Below are 20,263 nucleotides of genomic sequence, written 5' to 3' on the forward strand. Positions count from 1 at the left end.
ATCTAAAGTATGCAAATGTTTAGCCCAGAGGAAGAGCTGGCACTTTCATCTTCCAGAATGTAAAGGAAGCAGTGGTGAGAACTGCTAGTCGGATTTAATTCTAACCTACGAGGAAGGACACTTCAGGGGGCTGACAGGCACTCCGAATAACAGGAACTTAGAAAAAAAGAAGTGACCTCATCTCAGAGTTTCTAATTATCAAATAAGAATATAATGAGTATATCAGATACAAAGCCGGGCTCTACAAAAGCAGACTTCAAGTTTCCAAGGGGGGAAATATATATATATATATATATATATATATATACAAAATAAATATATATATATATTTATACACACACATATATAAATACATGTCTCAATTGGCTAGAGAGTCTAAAGTAACGGGGGGGGGGGATGAAAATTCTCAAAATAAGCAAACCAGAAACAAAGGGACAGAAAGGGGCACAGGACGGCAACTGCAAATGTTTCCAAAGAGGAAGACATCTGCGGGAGCCTGGAGCGGAAGGTGTTAGCGAAAGAAATTAATGTGGCTGCACGAGTCATCTGCAGCCACTCACATTTGAAAACACGGGTAGAAAAGCCGGGAGGAAGACTGTGTGGACCACAGCAAACAAACAAAACAACACTCAGCAAGCAGAGTGGCAAGGAAGGTAAGGTGTTAGTGTAAATTAGGGCTTTCAGAAATGCTCCGAAGGATTAAAGGCCTTTGAATGAACTTGGATAGTGAGAGATAGGGAAGACCATTGAGAAGGGTCCTTAAGGGGGCAGCCCGGGGGGCTCAGCGGCTTAGAGCCACCTTCGGCCTAGGGCGTGACCACAGGGTCTCGAGATCGAGTCCCACATCGGGCTCCCAGTGCATGGAGCCTGCTTCTCCCTCCGCCTGTGTCTCTGCCTCTCTCTCTGTCTCTCTCATGAATAAATAAATAAAATCTTAAAACAAAAAGAAGAAGAGGAAGAAGGAGGATCATTAAGAAGGGCATCATTAAATGCCCACGTGTGGAGGCCAGCACATGAGCAGAGATGGGGGACGACAGCTGTAATGATAAGGAAGGGGCATAGACACTGGTCAGGGAAAAGGGACAGAAATCCAATGAGGCTATAACCACAGTCTTGAAAAGACCCTAATAAAGTGGGTCTTTTCAGAAGAAGAAGAAATGACAGACAACAAAATAACAGAATTAATAAACAGATGTGTTGCCTCCAGAATTCCTAGAAGTAAAAAAGGAATCCAAATGATAAAGAGCTAACAAACTGTATTTAACTAAAACCAGTGTCTGAGCTAGATAAACAGTTTAGGACAAAACAGCCGGAAACTGCTGTCCTCTCTGAGTGCAGGCAGAGAGCTGCCCGAGGGGAGAGACGTGGCCAACGTGGGAAAAGCCGGAGGAGAAGAGCTTCCGGCCCTCACCATCCCAGGTGTGCTCTCCGGCCGGCGGGGTGGACCTGACTCGGGAATCCTGGTGGGACTACAGGTTGCCTGGCTCTGCCTCCCACCTGCAGAGTCGGCATTTTAACCAGATTCCCCGGGATGGGCCTACATGTTGATGGCTGAGGAGCTCTGTTCTGGAAAAATACAGACGGGCAAATCGTTTGGTTTTCAACACATGCCAGTTCTGTAGGCTGAAGCCTTCTGAGTTTCGATGCTAGTGTCCGCCGGGCTGCAGAAGGAATTCTTCAAGAGCTGGTTGATGCACACACTGAAGGGCTGTGGGAACCTCCAGGAGCCGCAGGAGACCTCTGAAAACCAAGCATGCAAACCAAACCTACTTCAGAGCTTAGGAGCTTGGGGTGGGATAGCAGAGAGAGCCAGCCAGGTACTTTGTTTTTTTGTTTTGTTTTGTTTTGTAAGGGGCACCACAATAGAAATGTTAAGGACAAAGGCTCTGGGGGGGCCTGGGTGGCTCAGTCGGTTAAGGGGCTGCCTTTGCCTCGGGCCATGATCCCAGGGTCCTGGATCAAGGCCCGCATTGGGTCTATGCTTAGTGTGGAGCCTGCTTCTCCCTCTCCCTCTGTCCCTACCCCCGCCCCATTTGAGCTCTCTCTTTCTCTCTCAAATAAACAAAATCTTAAAAAAAAAAAAAAAAGAACACAAGTTCTGGTGCCAGATTACTGGGTTCAGATCTTAGTTTTTCCACTTACTATGTGACTTTAACTAATTGGTTAACTTCTCTGTGTCTCAGTTTACTCATCTGTAAAATGGGGGAAATGACAGTGCCTGTTTCATAGATGCCAGTGACAATGGCATGAGCTGCTAAAAGTCAAGCACTTCTAAATGTAGTGTGGAGCCTGGTTTGGATCCTGGAACAGGAAAAGGACGTTGGTGGAAAAACTGGTGAATTCAGATAAAGTCTATAGTGTAGTTAATAGCAATGCCCCAATGTTTTTCTCTTAGTTTTGACAAATGACCAGGGTTATATAAGATTTAACGATAGGAGGAACTGAGTGATGGGTGTATGACACTCTTTGTACTATGTTTGCACCTTTTTCATAAATCTGAAAGTATCCCCAAATAAAGCATGTTAAAAAAAAAAAAAACTTTTGTAAGACAGTACTCAACCATGGAATAAACAGTAATGTGAGCTATTATAATTGCTATAAAATTTTATTTATTTATAGTCCATATGTAGAAATCTAAGGATTTCTAATATAAGCATTAGAATCTAAGGATTCTAATATAGGCAGACTAATCCTGATCCAGCGATAATTGCTTGATTGAAGATTTAGAAGATGTAAGTTCCAGATTTTGAGATCGCACAAAACTGTGAGAGAGCCAATGTATCGAAGGCTTGTATCCACTAGGTTTCTTCTCAGTAAAAGACTCCAACTGTAGCTTCGGTGCAAATTACAAAATCAAAAGAGACACAGAATAATGGGCCTTGGGAAGGATGGGGTCAAGGAAACCCTGGGGATGTCAGTGGCAGGAAAGAATGGACAGTTGGAATGGCACTCAGCTCAAGGATGGGTGGCCCATACTAGTTTTCACCTCTGGGCTCCTCAAGACTCATGGTCTAAGGAGCAAAAACAATTCTTTGGCCCAGCCTGGGTGGTATATTCCTTCTGGAGGCCAGCACATGAGCAGAGATGGGGGACGACAGCTGTAATGATAAGAAAGGGGCATAGACACTGGGCAGGGAAAAGGGACAGAAATCCAATGAGGCTATAATCACAGTCTTGAAAAGATCTTAATAAACTGGGAAGGACCCTAATGACAGAAACTCTGGCTTCAAGGTTAAGTTTGTTTTATAAAGGAAAAAAAAAATAAGCTAAGAGGTTCTAACTATCTGCAAGCAGAGTGTGAACCAACCTGTCATGTAGTTGGTCAAATACCACAACATAAGGAGGTTGGAGTGTACATCCAGGGGTTAAGTTTCTCCTGATGTCAGCACTAATTAGAAGGGTCTAGTTTCAGTTCTTGATTTTAGTGGGATATTTTCCGGTCTAGAATAAATAAGGTAGTGTTCCTGGAAGTCCTATAACTGTGTTTGGTGGTCTCCAAGGTGGGATCTATGCATTCCAGGGAGGAGCAAAATAACATTTTTGGGTGAAGGTACAATATTTGAGCGACTGTTAATATTTACATTTCTTTTAAAAAAAAGATTTTATTTATTTATTCATGAGAGACACACAGAGAGAGAGAGAGAGAAAAGCAGAAACACAGGCAGAGAGAGAAGCAGGCTCCATGCAGGGAGCCCGATGCGGAACTTGATCCCGGGTCTCCAGGATCATGCCCTGGGCTGAAGGCAGGCGCTAAACCACTGAATCACCCAGGGATCCCTATTTACATTTCATATAGAGAAGTAAATTCATTAAACTTAAGTGATACTTATTCTACAGATTGCATTGCCACTGGGGTGCTCCCTAGGACCAGAGGTTAGGTGGTTGTGTGTTACATATAATGCATCACGTGTTCTAACCAAGCACGAGTTCTACCCTGGTCTCATGGTCTTTTTGTGGGCTGTGACATAATTCAATTTAAATGGGCCTAGTGAGGTGGGTTCAGGAAGTAACATGAGAAGGTTCTCTCAAAGAGGCACCAGATCAGGGGGCGCCTGGATGGCTGAGTTGGTTAAGCATCTATTGATTTTGGCTCCGGCCTTGACCTCAAGGTCCTGGGATTGAGCCCCACGTTGGGCTCTTTGCTCAGCAAGGAGTCTGCTGGAGATTCTCTGTCTCCCTCTATCTTTCCACTCTCCCCTTCGCTCTCTCTCTCTCAAATAAATAAATCTTAAAAAAAAAAAAGAGGTACCAGATCAGAATTAGCATTAATAATGGTAGAACAAAGAAACCGAAATGGAAGAGCATGTACTTGTGTTCCCAGCACAAATTCCTCATTAGCTACATTGAAAGATAAAGAGCAATAATGATCTAAATATATCTGCAAGAAGTTGGTCAACAAATTCAGAATTGTCAAGAAGGGTATCCGGACATTGAATTTATATCTACAACGCTAAATGATAAACCTTGCTCTAAATCGGCAGTTCTTACACATGGTGCAACTTTGCCCTCGAGAGAACAGTTGGAATGTCTGGAGACATTTTTGTTTGTCAAAATGGGAGATGCTGGGCTCCTGGGTGGCTCAGTCAGTTAAGCATCTGCTGTTGGCTTGGGTCGTGATTCCAGAGTCCTGGGACACTGAGTCCCACATCGGTTTCCCTGCTCTCTGGGGAGCCTGTTTCTCTCTCTGTCTCTGCCTCTTTCTCTCTCTGTGTCTCTCATGAGTAAATACATAAAATCTTTTTTAAAAACATTTAAAATGGGAAATGCTACTGGCTTCTAATGGTTAGAGGCTAGGGAGGGATGCTGCTTTAAAACTTCCTATGTACAGGGCAGCCCCCTACAACATAGAATTTTCTGGTCCAAAATGTCCATAGTGCCAAGAGTGAGAAGCCCTGATTAAATGTGTATTGTTGGGATCCCTGGGTGGCACAGCGGCTTAGCGCCTGCCTTTGGCCCAGGGCGCGATCCTGGAGACCCAGGATTGAATCCTACGTCGGGCTCCTGGTGCATGGAGCCTGCTTCTCCCTCTGCCTTTGTCTCTGCCTCTCTCTCTGTGTTTCTTATGAATAAATAAATAAAATCTTAAAAAAAATTAAATGTGTATTGTTTACGATATTAGCGAATGATAGAACTGCATCTATAATATATATAAAGAAACATATATGATACATACTGCATACATATAAAGTAAAATGTATGTTATATATATGCATAAAATAACATAAAATGGGCAGTATGTGCTCAAAATACTTTTACGACAGGGGATTGTGAATAAAAAAAAGAACACCATTGGAATAGCACATAATGGCTGCTTGATACAGGTTATTGTTTGCCTTTATTTAAAGAGTGGTTAAAGTTTTTGAAACCATGTCACAGAAATTATTGAAGGATCTGTGATTGCAGGAATTGAAACAGAAGATAAAGGAATTATGTTAGCTGTCTTCAAAAATCCAAGAGTATTTTGCAGAAGAAAGATTTGTCTTAGCAGTATTTTTCCAGAGGGAAGACCTAAGATCACTGGAATCAAACACCAAAATATCAAAAAACTATTTCGATAAAATAGAAGGAAGATTTTTTAAAGACAACTTAGTGGTTATGCAATGAAATGAGCTGCTATACTAGAGGAAATTCTCGCTTGGGATGGGACATTGGCCAAGATGAGCTACGTGGGCGTCAGCTCAGCAATTCTGCAATTTTGTTCTTAAAATAAATGAACAGCTTTTCAAGCAATTTCTGTTGTACTCCAATGGGCCACCTAGGTGTTTAAAGCAGAGGTCTCAAATTTGTGGTCCTCAAAAGTGTGTTTTCCAAAATGGTGTTTAAAAACATTTTAAAATTAATACCCAACATTTTAAAAGCAAGAGACTTCCCATAAACAACCCCTATTTCCGTTTTCTCTTCAGTACAGGAAGATAGGGCAGCACCAGGCCCACGTTCCTACATGGCAACAATAAGCTGGGAATGTCCCCTTTGTTCGCTTCTGTAACTTGCCTTAGCCCTAGAGAGTTTGAGTCTCAGCGCTGGAGAGTGGTTGATAAAATCAACTCTAGTGCCATATACTCTGGTGGCAAATCCTTCTGCCATCATTTACCAGTGGTATAACCTTGGGTAAATTACTTAAATTTTTTTTGGCTTTGATTTTGTCATCTCTGATATGATAACAATGATACCCATCTCATAAAAGTGTATAGAGATGAACTGGATTCACTAGAAGCAAAGTCCTTGAAAGAGTCCTTGCCACACAGCAAGCGCTCAGTGAGTGTCTGTGATTGTTATTTGTGTTTGTGGCTCCTGGTAGAAAGGCTGTCTGCTTGCCTTTCTTGTACAATTCTCAATGGAGTGTTTGAGTCAACGTTGTTTCCTTGATCTGACATTACCATCTAAGTGCATGTCATGCAAGGAACACAAGACGTTTCCATCCAGGCTTGGAAAAAATAGTCCTGACCATTTTAAATAAATGTCAGATCTTACAATTGGTTAAAATAAAGGAAAGGTGTGGTTGGGGGAGATGGGAAAGGACTGTCTGCTTTTTTTGCTAGGACTTCGATTATTTCATGTCAGAAGCTCATAGTGGAAATATGAGTCTACAAAACAACGTCGGGGAAGCCACAGGCACCATCACTATTGTGTGGTACAATGATCCCAGAGACGAGGAGGGGGAAACTCAAAAATGCAATTTAGAGTGGATGAAAGAATAATATTTTTTAAAAAACATGTCTTAGATCACTGAAGAATAACTTCAGTTCCCAGGGACCACTATAGCACCATTTCATCATCTAGAATATTCCAATTAGTTGATCTACAATGAAACATGAGTGAGTTAGGATTCTATTGTCATCTTGCCTAACTGAAATTAAAGGTTTATTTTGTATTACTTTTTTTTCTGTAGTTTTACAGAAAAAATTGAAAAAAATGAGTAGCATCCATTAGAAAATATATTGGATTTAGTAAATTTTTACCATTGAACAACAACTGCTTTTGGTATTGGTTATATAACCTTCTTATTTTGGGATGGGGCTGAACAGAGATGGCATACATACCTTCCAACCCTGGTTGCTATTCAGAGCAAAACCACAAAGCCCTGAAATTGCAGGTTCGTTCGCTCTCCCGTGCTTAACAATCTCCCAAGGAAGACAGATGCATTTTCCAAGATAGTGGTTTCATCAAAGAACAGCCGATAATGACAGATAAAGAGCTGCCTGGTGGCTTTTTCAAGGATTTACTGAATACTAATAGGACACAGATTTGTCTGAGAAGAAGCCTTTGTGGTCAATGATTGCCTTGAGTCATTAAGCCTGGCCACCAATTGTTTTGCCCCACGGGATCTACTTTACCCAACCATGGAAAAAATAATAATCAGATATATTTTTTAATCACAAAAAAGAAGCTGGAATTTGAAGTATGTACATGTTTATGCAATAATGGGGAAGATTTGTGTGCATGTCAAGTGATTTCTGTTTCATGGCTGTAGTCGTTTGTTGTACGTGTAGGAGGCAGAATGAAATGACCCTGAATCATATCCTACTAAAGGGAGTCTGAATCCCCACCTGGATTTAGATAAGTGTATTTTAATGGAACCACTTGTTCACATCCCTCCTGAATTACACAATTAAGCTTTCCGTGTTGTATGGAAAGAAATGTTAATACATGTTAACATATACCTTATTATGTTCTGCTTTATAGCTTTCTCTCATTATTTATAATACATGGGTCTTGCCTTCCCAACTATTGTATCTATTCCATGAGATCACAGATCTTTGTAATACTTCTTTTCTTCCTCTATGTTGATGCTACCAGACAACCAGGCACATAGCATAGGTTCAAAAGCCTATGCTGAATGAGTGGCAAAGATTGTGGATGCAGGGGGTGATAGGAGGAAAGATCACAAGGTTCCAACAGAAGCTGAGTTTTCAAAGGATTAAATGATGACTTACTTAGAAAGGCACTTGTCTGAAGGGAAAAATAGAACTTCAAGAAGGTGATGTGTCCTAACACTATTGAGTCAGGAGCTTCAAAACAACAATGGATAGTTTTGAATGATGGAGAAAAATCTTTAAGTATACCAAAATGGTATACTTTTATTATTTTATTATAATAAAATATGGAGAGTCTTCGAACCATATTCAATTTCCTTAAGACACTATGGATTAAGATAATGGATTAAGAATCAGATACCGTTCTTTGAAACATTTATAGACACATTTGCTCCCTCACTTTACGCTGTTTTTAATCACCATTGTTTTTGGCTTATTTAGAAAGATTTATTAAAAGATAATGATGACAGTGGTGTATTGTTGCCATTTTTACTATCACTAATCATAGAAAACATGTTAACTATTCTTCTGGAAACTTCTCACCCCCGTTACTTGTATTGTCAATGAAATACATTGTCTAAAAGTTGGCATCCCATAAAGATTTCAATCTGATATCTTAATATGTTGTCAGTCAAATGTCTGCACTGAGGTCATGAACAGCCAAGAAGTAGAAGTGATGCCCTCAGCCCTTTTTATGAAGTTGTCAAAGGGAGAGTAAACATAGCACTCATTGTTTCATAACTTTTACAAAAAGCCATGGTGAATTTTATGTAAACACCAGCATCTTTGATAATGTAAGTCATCTATGGTTGAGTGGAAATGTCATCTTTCCTGCAGTAGGTAAGTGATGAACTTACACTGTATCAGGACATACTCAGGCCCACCTGTGTTTGAGTTGCTATTATAAAATCTATGTACCATTGAGGTCCTACTTAGAGAATTTGAATTCATGGAAGCAACCACCTTGTGAGTCAGCACTTCAATACATTTCTTTAGTGCATATTATCAGCTATGCATCCTCTACTTTTGTACTAATTTCATAAGAGAAGGGATAGTGACTTAACATTTGAACAATTCTTATGGGTCAAGCTTTGTATAGGGCTGTAGTACTTTATCAATGACTCTTCAACAATACTGACCTGTGATTATCCTCATTTATACAAGAGGAAAAGGAAGCATGGAGAGATTAAGAAACTTGCTCAAGTGACACACAGCTAGTGAATGTGAGAGTTAGAATTTGAATCCAAATCTATTTTAAAACAAAACTCATGATGTTTGTCCTTCTTCATCTCCTATTAAAAATATAGATTTTCAGGGCACATGGGTGGCTCAGTCAGTTAAGCATCTGCCTTGGGCTCAGGTCATGATCTCAGGGTCCTGGGATCGAGCCCTTCACAACTCCTTGCTCAGCGGGGCAATCTGCTTCTCTCTCTCCTCCTGCTCTTGCTCTCCCCCTCTCTCAAATACATAAATAAAATCTTTAAAAAATAAAATTGAAAAAAATTTTAGATTTTCGAGTTTTGCAATTCTATCACCCTAATTGCATTTGCTTTTTATATCGATAAAACTAACATTTACTGGGTGTAGACTACATTCCATAGGTTCATGTGCTAAGTGCTTGAAATGTATTTTTTTTCATTCTCATAACAACCCTGCAACGTAGGTATGATTATTATAATTTCTATTTTATAAAAGTTGAAACTGAGGCATAGGAATGCTATCTAAATTGCCCCAGGACTAGTGACTAAGAAACAGGAAACGAGGATTTGACCCCGGGCAGCATGTCTTCAGAGTCTGTCCTTGTAATGACTATCTTCAACTGATATACTCCATATGCCTTACCATCTTGAACACAAGCACAGACTTAGCTCCGACCTTGAAGTGTGCCAGTTAGGATATTGATATGTAATTACTAGTAGGGACTCAAAATAGAGCTTCTCTGGGTGCCTTACTTCAAAATAGTTGATGTACCAGCTGAATTGGACTGAATAACATTTTGCTATGAGTTTTATATTTTTAGGCACCAATTTTTCCTATATTTTAACATTGTGTCTCTGAAAGAACAATTTTTATCTATACTATTGAAAACACAAGTGATCTTCAATATAATATATGTGATGTTTGCCTATCAAGTTCTGTTTTTTAGTTCAATGTAAATTAATTACAGAAAATGTATAGGTCAAAGTGGGTTACAATATAGTTAAGATTTCCCGTTGTTTTAGACGGAGGACTCAAAGTAACATCTTAGTATTGCTTTGAGTTTTAAAATAAAATAAGTGGGCATCTTGCTTGCCTTTGAAGATCCTTTTGCTAATCTCAGATTGCTGTCTGAAATTTTAATAAGTGATTTAAAATGTGCTTACACAAAGAACCTTGTCCAAGTTGTCTGTTTCTGCCAAATTAAACTATTAAACTAAGTAACTTAATTAAAATCCTTTTAGCTTTTAATCAATATTTTATTTACATTCATATTTCCTGGGAAGCTTGATTAGTTTTCTGGATGTGATAGTTATTTCTCTCCCATTTATCAAAGGTTGTTTTTTAAAGAAGAAAGTCTCTCCTCCAAGGCCATGGAGCCAGGAGGAAGCTGAGGAGGATACCTTTGACGCATGCCCCTGCTCCCTCTACTAGCTCTAGGTGCACAGGCAGGTGGGCAGAGCACCCACAACTTATTGGAGAGACTCTAGCAGCTGTTTGAGAGACAGGCATGATGGCATTGTTCTTTCACTCTTCCCTTGCAGAGACCCTGGAAACATATATGACCGTGATCACAGGAAGTAAAGACCACACTGTGCTGCCCAAGCCAAAAAGTAGGTTTTCCTATTCTTTATTCTCAAGAATTAAATAGTTTTTTAAGATCTGTGAGAATAATGTCTTTTCTGTTCCCCTGCCACCTTTCTCCATGCCTAGTTCCATTGGAAAAGTGTTGCCCATTTCTCAGAAGCAACCACTTCTAGCTCTTTTTAGAAATTTATGTATCAGTACCTTTAAAAGGCGTGCTTACAACCTCTCAAGTGTTTAGTTTAGTCATACCTACTCATTTCTTAGTGTAGAGAATAATGACTTATTTTAATCCACACCCTCACCTGGTGCCTACCCAGATGTATCTACATGTTCTAACCACATACCTCATTCTCCCAATGGAATTACAGCACAATTTTGGTTAAATAAGTATTTAACATTGACATTTCCATGACCTTGTAAGCACTATTCTCAACTAAATCACTAGTATGCTGTAACAACTCTCCTTTCTTGGAAAACTCTTTGTTTTCCTTTAGATCAACTGTCTTTCTTGTTGTTATTTATGTAGGTTTCTGTGTGCTCATCTAATTTAGTTTCAAATTCTCTCCTAATTGATAAAATCTCCCTCAAAATATATCAAACATATAGCATTATAAAATATTGTCTTCTTGGAGGCAGCACTTGCAGAGCCTTCTGACCTGCCCTAATCCAGGCTGGTTGGTCTTTGTGGGTGGCAGTACACAGGTGCCATTCTGAAATCGGTCTTCACCATCCTGGAGAGTCATTCATCTCTCTAAGGTGCTGGGTTCCTGCTTTCCTGCATTTCAATCTGCGACTTTGTTGGATTTCTCTCATGTCTTGATAAAGCACATTCTCCTATAGTAAGTTGTCTGACATCCAACACATCTGAAAAAGTCTCCATTCAATTCTTGTAGTTAATTAATAGTTTCTTTGGGTGTGGAATTTTAGGTTGGCGTGGTAAATAGTTATTATACAAAAAACAAAAACAAATTAAAAAGAAAAAAAAACATGTAAAACAGCATCTCCCACTCCACTAGGAGGTCTTGGAATGTGACTTTGATGTTCCTCAGAGAGGTGAGGTCACTATCCCCTGCCCTAGACTCTGGACAGACTTAAAACTATGGTGGTAGTGATACTAAGTGACCTTCAACAATGAGACACATAGGTTATATGGGTCTCACTTGGCTTTTTGTTTTGCTTTGTTTTGTCTTCCTTTGGTACACTTGACTCTTGGAACTCAGAAAGCACACTAAGAGGATGCACAAACCACTCTGTGGAGATGCCCATAAGGAGAGGAATCCATAGTAAGTTATCAGTTTCCTACCCAGACTATGATTCTCATGACCACATGAAGTAAATTATTTTCTGCCCCAATAGCCTGAATGGATGCAATACACTCCCCCTTGGAACTTTTAGCACATTCCCCAGTGATTGAGAAATAAGATCTGAAGATGAGGGTCAGCGTCAGAAGTCCAACAGGTGATTCTAAGATTCTAAGCAACAGTCATACTTTAGTGGTTCTCTCACTTTGAGGAGTGGCACCTCATATCTCCTTAGAGCAGCACAACCTCGTATCTACTCAGGGATTCCTGACTTACATCCCAAGTCTCACCTACTATATTGGTGTGCCTTTTCTAGAGAATTGACTATATGCAGGAAGAACTTAAAAAGATCCTATGGGTCTACTTATCTGGCTCCTCATGCCCTTCCTGATCTAATTCTCTCCTCTCCACAGTGCTAACCAGAAGCATGGCTGAGAAGCATCAGGCTAGGCCAACAGAAAGACCAAGTGATTTCTGTGTTGTCTTGAAATTGCCAATCCATGAAGGTGAAGAGCATAAAGCTTGTGTCTTCCTTAGTCTTGTCCTTGACTTTCCCTGTCCTATCAGCTGCTGTCCCTAAACAATTGTGTTGGTGTCGAGGCGGGTGTTCACCTGCTTTACATCACATCACAATGTGTTTTAGGATCAAAATGTATTTTGGAGATTATTTAATCCAAAAGCAAAATTTTAAGAGATGAAGTCCTTATATAAGTCCATCTTATATAAGATGAAGTCCTTATAATAAGTCCTTATCTAATATGCCTATATTATATGACTTGCTCCAAATCACATAGTCAGTGACAAATCTAGAAATCTGATGTGGGATTCCTGACTTATATTCTAAGTCTAAAGTACTTTATTGATTTTTATGCCATGAAAATGTAGGGTTTAAGACAAATAGTTGCTTTAAAGTTTATCTATAAATGAAGTTTACAATTATGGGATATACTCAAATTTCTTTCACTTTTTCAGAGTATAGGAAAATTTTTCTGGTAGCAATTGCCTACACTACATTCTATGATCATTTTGTTTGAGTTCTTTCTTTGTTAATTTATGTGTCCTTGATTGTCAAGAATTCATTATCTTTTTACTGTTTCTATGTTCAGGGCAATTTTACAACATACACTTTGTAAATTCTTTTTGTTTTCTCTACAATAATTTTCAGTGTCCTCATTACCTACAGACTAGGGGAAAAAAATAGCCACTTCACAGCCATCCTCAAAGACCATCCCTTGGGACTTCCCCCACTCTAAATTACAATGTTCTTTTTATTTGGTATATAACTTTAAATGCAGACATTCCAAGAATAAATTGCAAGGGGTCCTTCTCTTTAGCTCCTCTTAGAAACATTCTTAGAACTATTCCTGAGCAATATCTTTCTTCGGTAGTCCCCAAAGATTGTGGGAAATCATTAGATAACAGCTATTTCCATTATAGTCTTCTCATCTCAGCACAGCTGGCCATATACATTTTATTTTGCTTGTTCTGACTTTCGAAATTACCATTAAAACTTCCTTAAAAAAAAACCATACACTGTATTGACAGGAAAAAGGGAATGCACAAAGCTAATCAAAGAGTTTTATACTTTTCATATAGTATTAGGATCAAAATTAAACTACAGTGTTCATGACCAAAGATTTTTGTTTGCTCTTATTTTGCATTATGTAAGGCTCCACAAAGAATGGCATGTGTGCTGTTTCTCTCCTTTCCAGAACCAGGGAAGACATTAAAAATCAGTCACAGAACTCCACTGTGAAGACTCAGAATCTTTCTTAACACAGACCCTAGATAGCCACTAACAATCATATATGCGAATTTAAAACCCATTCAGCTAATCTATATTTTAGCTATTCTATGTATCTTGAAAATAGCAGACACATGAAATTCTAAATATAAACTAGGAGTGGATTAATATATTATTACTGGGTTTTGTTTGTTTGTTTGTTTGTTTGTTTGTTTTGCCTATTGAAAGCATGGTTTTAGCTTACAAAGACTTCCCAGAAATTCCTCTTCCCTTAACATAAAAAAGACTTTCAGAACCTTATGATTCCTTGTGGTAAAATGAAATAATGAACTGAATTAGGTTTCTTAGTTTTAAAAATATGTAAATCTCTTCTTTGAGTCCAAGAACATTAGCTAAGAAGAAACATCTAAATAGTGACAGAAAATTAACATTTAAATCAGAAAAGACACTGCCAATTAAAAATTTTGCCAAAAAGAAATGTCTCTAAGACAATTATGTCTTAAAATAATACAGAAAATGATATTTTCAAGTTGCATAATTCTATTTACAAAAGCATTTAAGTAGAATTAATGCATACTCCATATTTCTATCATTAGTAAAATATGAGACTTTTTGGTGGAATCAGATCCATCATGTAACTCGATTCTGCATGTGACTTAATTACTCAAACAGCATCTAGCTTAGACAAACCAACCAACCAAGCAACAAACAAAAACCATACAAAACAGCAAACAAACACAACTGAAAAAACAGTTGTGACTGAATAGGGCCAATGAAAGGAAAACCTTTGAGGGTTGGGAGTCAGTAAATATGGACATTTTCCTGAGAATTATGGTTCTAATTTCCCCTCACCCCAGTTAGGTCCTTCTCTCCTCTTACTTGATCAGCACTAAAGGGAATGCATTTCAGTTGGAAGGAAATGGAGAACATGATCCATTGAAGTCTACAAATCTCAATTTCTAGAGAATCTGTCATGTTGAGGAAAGGTGGCGATTAGGTTGACCTTCCCCAGCAGTTTCTTAGACAGGGGAAAAAAAAATTAAAATAACTCAAGGTAGGCCACCTCAGAGTCACTACTGTACAATACCCCAGGAATCCGACATTAATAGAAACTCAAAAGAAGAGAAAGTGAGCTGATTAAACCTCAAAGCCCTTGGGCAGAAATTAGCTTTAGAAAGCTCCTAACCAGCTCTGTTTGTGACGGGCTGGGTATCACCCCAGGTTCAGCAACAACCTTGTGAGCCTGAAATATAAATTAAACCATGTAAAATGAATGAGGATAAGCTTTCTCCTAGAGATACAGATTAGGTGTACCTCATTTATGAAATGATCATATTCCTGAGGTTTTAATAATTTTCACTAATTTTACAGTAAATATTGGTGTTAGCTCACTCAGAGAGAAGCACATAAGACACATGACAATTAATCATGAATAGTTTTTATGATGCGAATTTTAGCTAAAATTTTTTCTCTTAGGGGCAAAGATTAGGATCTTTAATTAGTAATGATAGAAATGCAAGTGTGGGCTATTACCAGTGTTTCAATTCTCCTGATGGGATGGTACATCCCTTCTGCAAAGTGACTTGCTTCGGCCACTGTTGCATAAGGCAGAAAGTGAGTAGGACTAAGGTGTTCACTTCCAGGCAGAAGTCTTGGTGAGATAGGGTACATTCAGCTATGTTCCTTTCTCCATGACGCAGGGGCATGATAAATGTGGAGGTTCTATCATCTTGAGTCCCTGAGTGAAAGTGGCATGGAGCAGAGCCACCGCCAGTCTAAGAGACTGATTTAGCAAGACTGAGAAATACACTTTTATTATTGTGAGTCACTCAGATTTAGGAACTGTTTGTTATTGCAGCATCACGTAGCCTGTTCTGACAGATATGAAGGCTTTCTCTAGTATTTGGGCAGCAGCTGACTTGTATGATGAAAAACCAACAATGGCAATTTAGCCAGAGAGAGTATTGGATTGAAAATTACTTAATTTTAACATAACCTCTCCTCAATACCCTACGATCAGGCCAGTGCAAATGTCTCTAGTGGCTGAAACTCTTCCCTCGCGATTTGTGGGCCCTCCTAAGCCTTAACATTGAACAGACTGATCTGGGGTCTGGTGGGGGAAGACAATCAAATCCAGTCATTCAATGTGAAGGACGAAATGGAAGGAGGAGTTGGGTTTACTGGAATACATGTTAGAAGGAACCAAGCGGTCCTATAAAGTGAACTATAAGGATTTCTAAATCCATTCTGAGGTTTGAAAATTCAGTAAGTTTTATTCCTATGTATTGAGAATCTATTATAAAGAAAAGCTATTAGACTGACAAAGAATCAAATAAATGAACAAAGGAACCACCTCTGGACAGACTATATCATTATAAGGTCATGTTATGTGAATTTTTCAAAAGTCACTTCTGCTAAATTCATGGAAACTTGTCCACCTAACCTTAGTAGCCTCAAATATGGGTGAACCCCAGTAAAATGACAAATGACACCTTGATGTTAAAGCTCTGCTTTAACTACTTGCAATATTGTTATAATTACTCTATGGTCATTAAAATTCCTGTATTCTTTGGTTCCATATCTTATTTTAATAGTAGTTAGGACAATCTAGCATGTGCTTAAGAAGCACTGGATCCATTTTATTCAGATCCTACTTATCATATTAGAAATTTTCATCTTTCTTAAATAGTTATGCTTTCCTTTTATTTATTTTTTTGATATCCCCTTTTTCTTAATTACTTTTTAATATTCTTGTTCTTAAATTTGGCTTTGGTCTTTGAAGGAACTGCTTTCAAACTATATATTTATACTTTCTTGATTCTAAAAACATTTGTAGAGACCTTTTTTTAAAAGATTTTATTTATTTATTTATTAGAGACACAGAGAGAGAGAGAGAGAGAGAGAGAGAGAGGCAGAGACACAGGCAGAGGGAGAAGCAGGCTCCGTGCAGGAAGCCTGACGCGAGACTCAATCCCAGGGCTCCAGGATCACACCCTGGACTGAAGACGGCACTAAACCGCTGAGCCACCCAGGCTGCCCTGTAGAGACCTTTTCTACTTTCTAGAAAACAGTCATAAAATCAGGGAGAAGTTGATTAAGTGGATATAATTCAGAGGCTGTAGAGTTACATCTCCTAAATCAGGTAAATGATCCTTGATTATTCTGTGTGTTATTAATGCTTCTGTTGCAGGTATGTGTGTGTTAAATACAAATATGAAAACCTAAGTGAAAACACATTGAAATCTATTACTTAATTATTCATATTTTTTATTTCCAACAGCTTAGAAATTCTACAGACTCTCACCATGAAGAACTCACGGTTCTCTTCTCTGAGCCCCTAGAGACATTTCATCATAACTCTGTTGATTATCCCATTGCATTATGCATCTATATGGTTTGTGTTCCCACGAGATTGTGAGCTTCTTAAAGCTAGTGATGATATTTGGTTTTCTTTGTTTTCTAACTGCCTGGTCTGAGTATGGTTCAGGGGAGGTATTTAATCACTGATTCCTGAATGAAAGAATAAATGCATGAATGAATATTACATCTCCCTAACTATAGTTTAAGTTTCTTAAGATCAAGAATGGTATGCTACACTTCATTGAATGTTTTCCTTAAATATTTTTTAATATTACCAAAAATGGCTCTTACAGAACATGAGAGAATGAGGAAAAGAGTCAGGTCCAGAGATTTTGTTAGGTTGTACTTAGATTTAGGAATTAATTCTCCTTTTTTTGTTTTTTGTTTTTTTTTAATCAATGCCTAGGTGAATACAATGGAATACTACTTTGTAGAAACCAAGGATTTCTTTAATAGAATATCTGGAAGAAAATCAATTTGGCTTCTGAGTCAAGCTAAGAATCAATGGTCATAAAGTTCTTTGAGACTTCTCTACTTAAGAGGTGATATCAGTGTTCCTTACCCTAGAACCTGGGTGGGCTTATGATGGTTTCAACCACTAGGGAGTACAGCAGAAGTGGCATTGTGTAACTTCCACATCTAGGCCAGAAAAAGTCATATAACTTTTGCCTCGTTTACTAGAACACTTGTCATGGAGTACTCAACTGCCATCTAGGAAGCCTAATCAACCAGAAAGAGCTACACTGAAGATGGACTGGTGATGGGCTTTTCTGAGCCAGTACAGGATGGCCTCAGCACATCAAGCTCCATCTGCACTGTTATGGTCCTTAAAAATAGATGCTTACTGAGACCTTCATGAATTATTCTGATTCACAACATCTTGACCCTTCTCTGAATTTTTAAAATTTGTTATCTGTGCCATTCATTTGACATTTAACCACATCTTTGTCTTATACATGTTTCATATTTATATCTTTCTTCTTTTTTATTTTATTTTATTTTATTTTATTTTATTATTTTATTTTATTTTTTCTCCTTTTTTATTTTAAAAACTATTTTGTAACTGTTTGATATATATATATATATGTGTATATATATATATATATATCTTATTTTTAAATCCAGAGCATAAGTTACTTGAGAGGTTTTTGTATTGTGCCTCTCAGCACTTCCTCCACATCTTGCCCCTTTTCAATAGATGCCTGCTAAATAGTTTTTCAACATGTAAGTCATGTTTAAACATTTTCCCCACTTTCCTATACAAGATAAATGCAGCTTCATATTTTTTATTTACATTCATAGCTGGCAAATAATCTAAGCCTAGGTGGCTATTTTGCTTGTAAGGTTGCTACTATTCCAAATGACATCTGTCAGTTTTATTTACAGTTATTTTAAATTACACATTTCCAATATAATAATAATTAACAAGGGAAGAGTTTGAGAAAAAAAATATTTGGTAGAGTTCTGTATTTAGGTAAATTCTCCAGGAAATCAGTTTATAATGTAGCTTACTTTCTTCTAATATAAGTGATCAGATTACAAAATACTGACAGAGCTACAGACTTAAAGAATAATTCACCACTTCATTGTTTACAAGCACAAATGCCCAAACTGATTACAAAATATGCTTCAAACAACTGCTAAATGGCTCTTTGGTTCATTTTTGTGTCTAAAAAAGGGAATATGAATATTGTTGAATGTTCAAATTATGCAAGTGACATTCATTGTAGAGCATAGTATTAATTACTAACTGAATCAATGAGAAGAACAAAAGCAATTGTATGACTCAAAATACAAGGTTGGGAAATTTATCTGTGTGTATATATGTTTATTTTCTGTTACTCTAATATCCTGAATCAAGAGATAAATGAGTATTCATCAAAATGAGCCAGTTTATGGGAAATCAGTGTAATGCAGCATCCTTGCCCCAATTGGAGCAATTTAGATAGAAATAAATTATAATGGTGCTCAGGCTTCTGGGCACATGCCAGAAAGTGTTCATTAGCTGTCCCCAGAGGGAATCAGGACATTGAGAACAACTCTATCTGGTTGGGGCTAAATAGCCACAGCATTATCACAAATAATGTTGATCGGTAAGAGTAGTCATGGTTTCAAGACCAAGAAAATGAAAAAGAAAATTATTTAACTAATATATGAATGCTCTAAAAACTGAGTAAATAACTTTTCCTTCTAATGGCTGCATTTACACTGAATTTGTGCTGTGTGTTATTGTTTCTCAAAAAGAGAAAAAGTGAAACACCAGCAAAGTATCTAGGAAGTAGGTTGAAAATTAGCAGCAGAATAAATCCTAATGCTATAGAATTATTTCCTCAGTGCAATAGCTGATCTCGAAAATGATTAATGAAATGTAAGAAAGGTAATGAAATGTGCATACATTTTTAAAAAGACTCCTATGAAAGAGGAAAGGCTTGGGGTGCCTGTAAGTATTTGGAACCCATACTCTGATCCCAAACAGTGACCTTGGGAGGAGGAATATTATCAGAAAGAGGTGATTAGCCTTATCAAATACACCCATGCCCCAAAGTATGGCACAGAAGTTGGATTGACAGCCTTATCAACTGGAACAACAGCTATCTTGGTGGCAACTAGAAAAGATGGATGATTAACTGACGGAGGATGTTCTCAAGTGCCTGGGATTTTATGAAGGATCATTGCACCATTAAACAGCAAAATGGTTTGTGTGTGGGTGGTGGTGGTGGTTGTGGGTTCTTAGTACTTGAGAATGAATTTGAATTTTATAAAAGGCTAGAAGCAAACTGAAATGTAATTGGTTCCAGGGAAATAAACAAATGCAACATTTCCTAGATAAGTCAGTCGTGGATTGAGATTTACACTCACTATGTTGATTATATATGTGTGCATTATATAATTTGATGGAAAGCTTCTAAAAGGTACGCCTGAAACTCCTGATAATAATTATCTCTGAGAGGTGGCATGGTAGATCTAGGGTGGGGTAGGACTCACTGTTTTTTGGCAAAATTTCTGTAGTATCCAATTTTGTCAAACCAAGTACATGTGTTAGTTCTAAATAAAAAAATTAAGAATGAAGACCTCCAAATACTATATGTTTATATATTTTATAATACTCTTGTTTATATATCACATTACATAAATATATACATATATCAGTATTTTGATATCTAAAATAGCTTCTTTTTATAGATTTGTATTAAACTACCACACTAAAAATCTGAATTCTATACTAATTGTTGATTTTTTTTATTGTCTTTCATAAGAAG

At 37.8% G+C, this 20,263-nt stretch overlaps 1 long non-coding RNA gene across 1 annotated transcript in view; it reads left to right on the forward strand.

Annotated features, from left to right (window-relative positions):
• LOC118353509 (uncharacterized) overlaps positions 1-20,025 on the forward strand; it is a 77,103-nt gene extending 57,078 nt beyond the window's left edge. The window contains exons 2-3 of the long non-coding RNA XR_004812610.2: positions 10,556-10,624; positions 16,924-20,025. This is a non-coding gene — a long non-coding RNA (uncharacterized LOC118353509). The remainder of the gene's footprint in view (positions 1-10,555; positions 10,625-16,923) is intronic.
• Positions 20,026-20,263: the final 238 nt, after the last annotated feature.

Source organism: Canis lupus, chromosome 37 (genome assembly GCF_003254725.2).
Source record: "Canis lupus dingo isolate Sandy chromosome 37, ASM325472v2, whole genome shotgun sequence".
Lineage (NCBI taxonomy): Eukaryota > Metazoa > Chordata > Mammalia > Carnivora > Canidae > Canis > Canis lupus.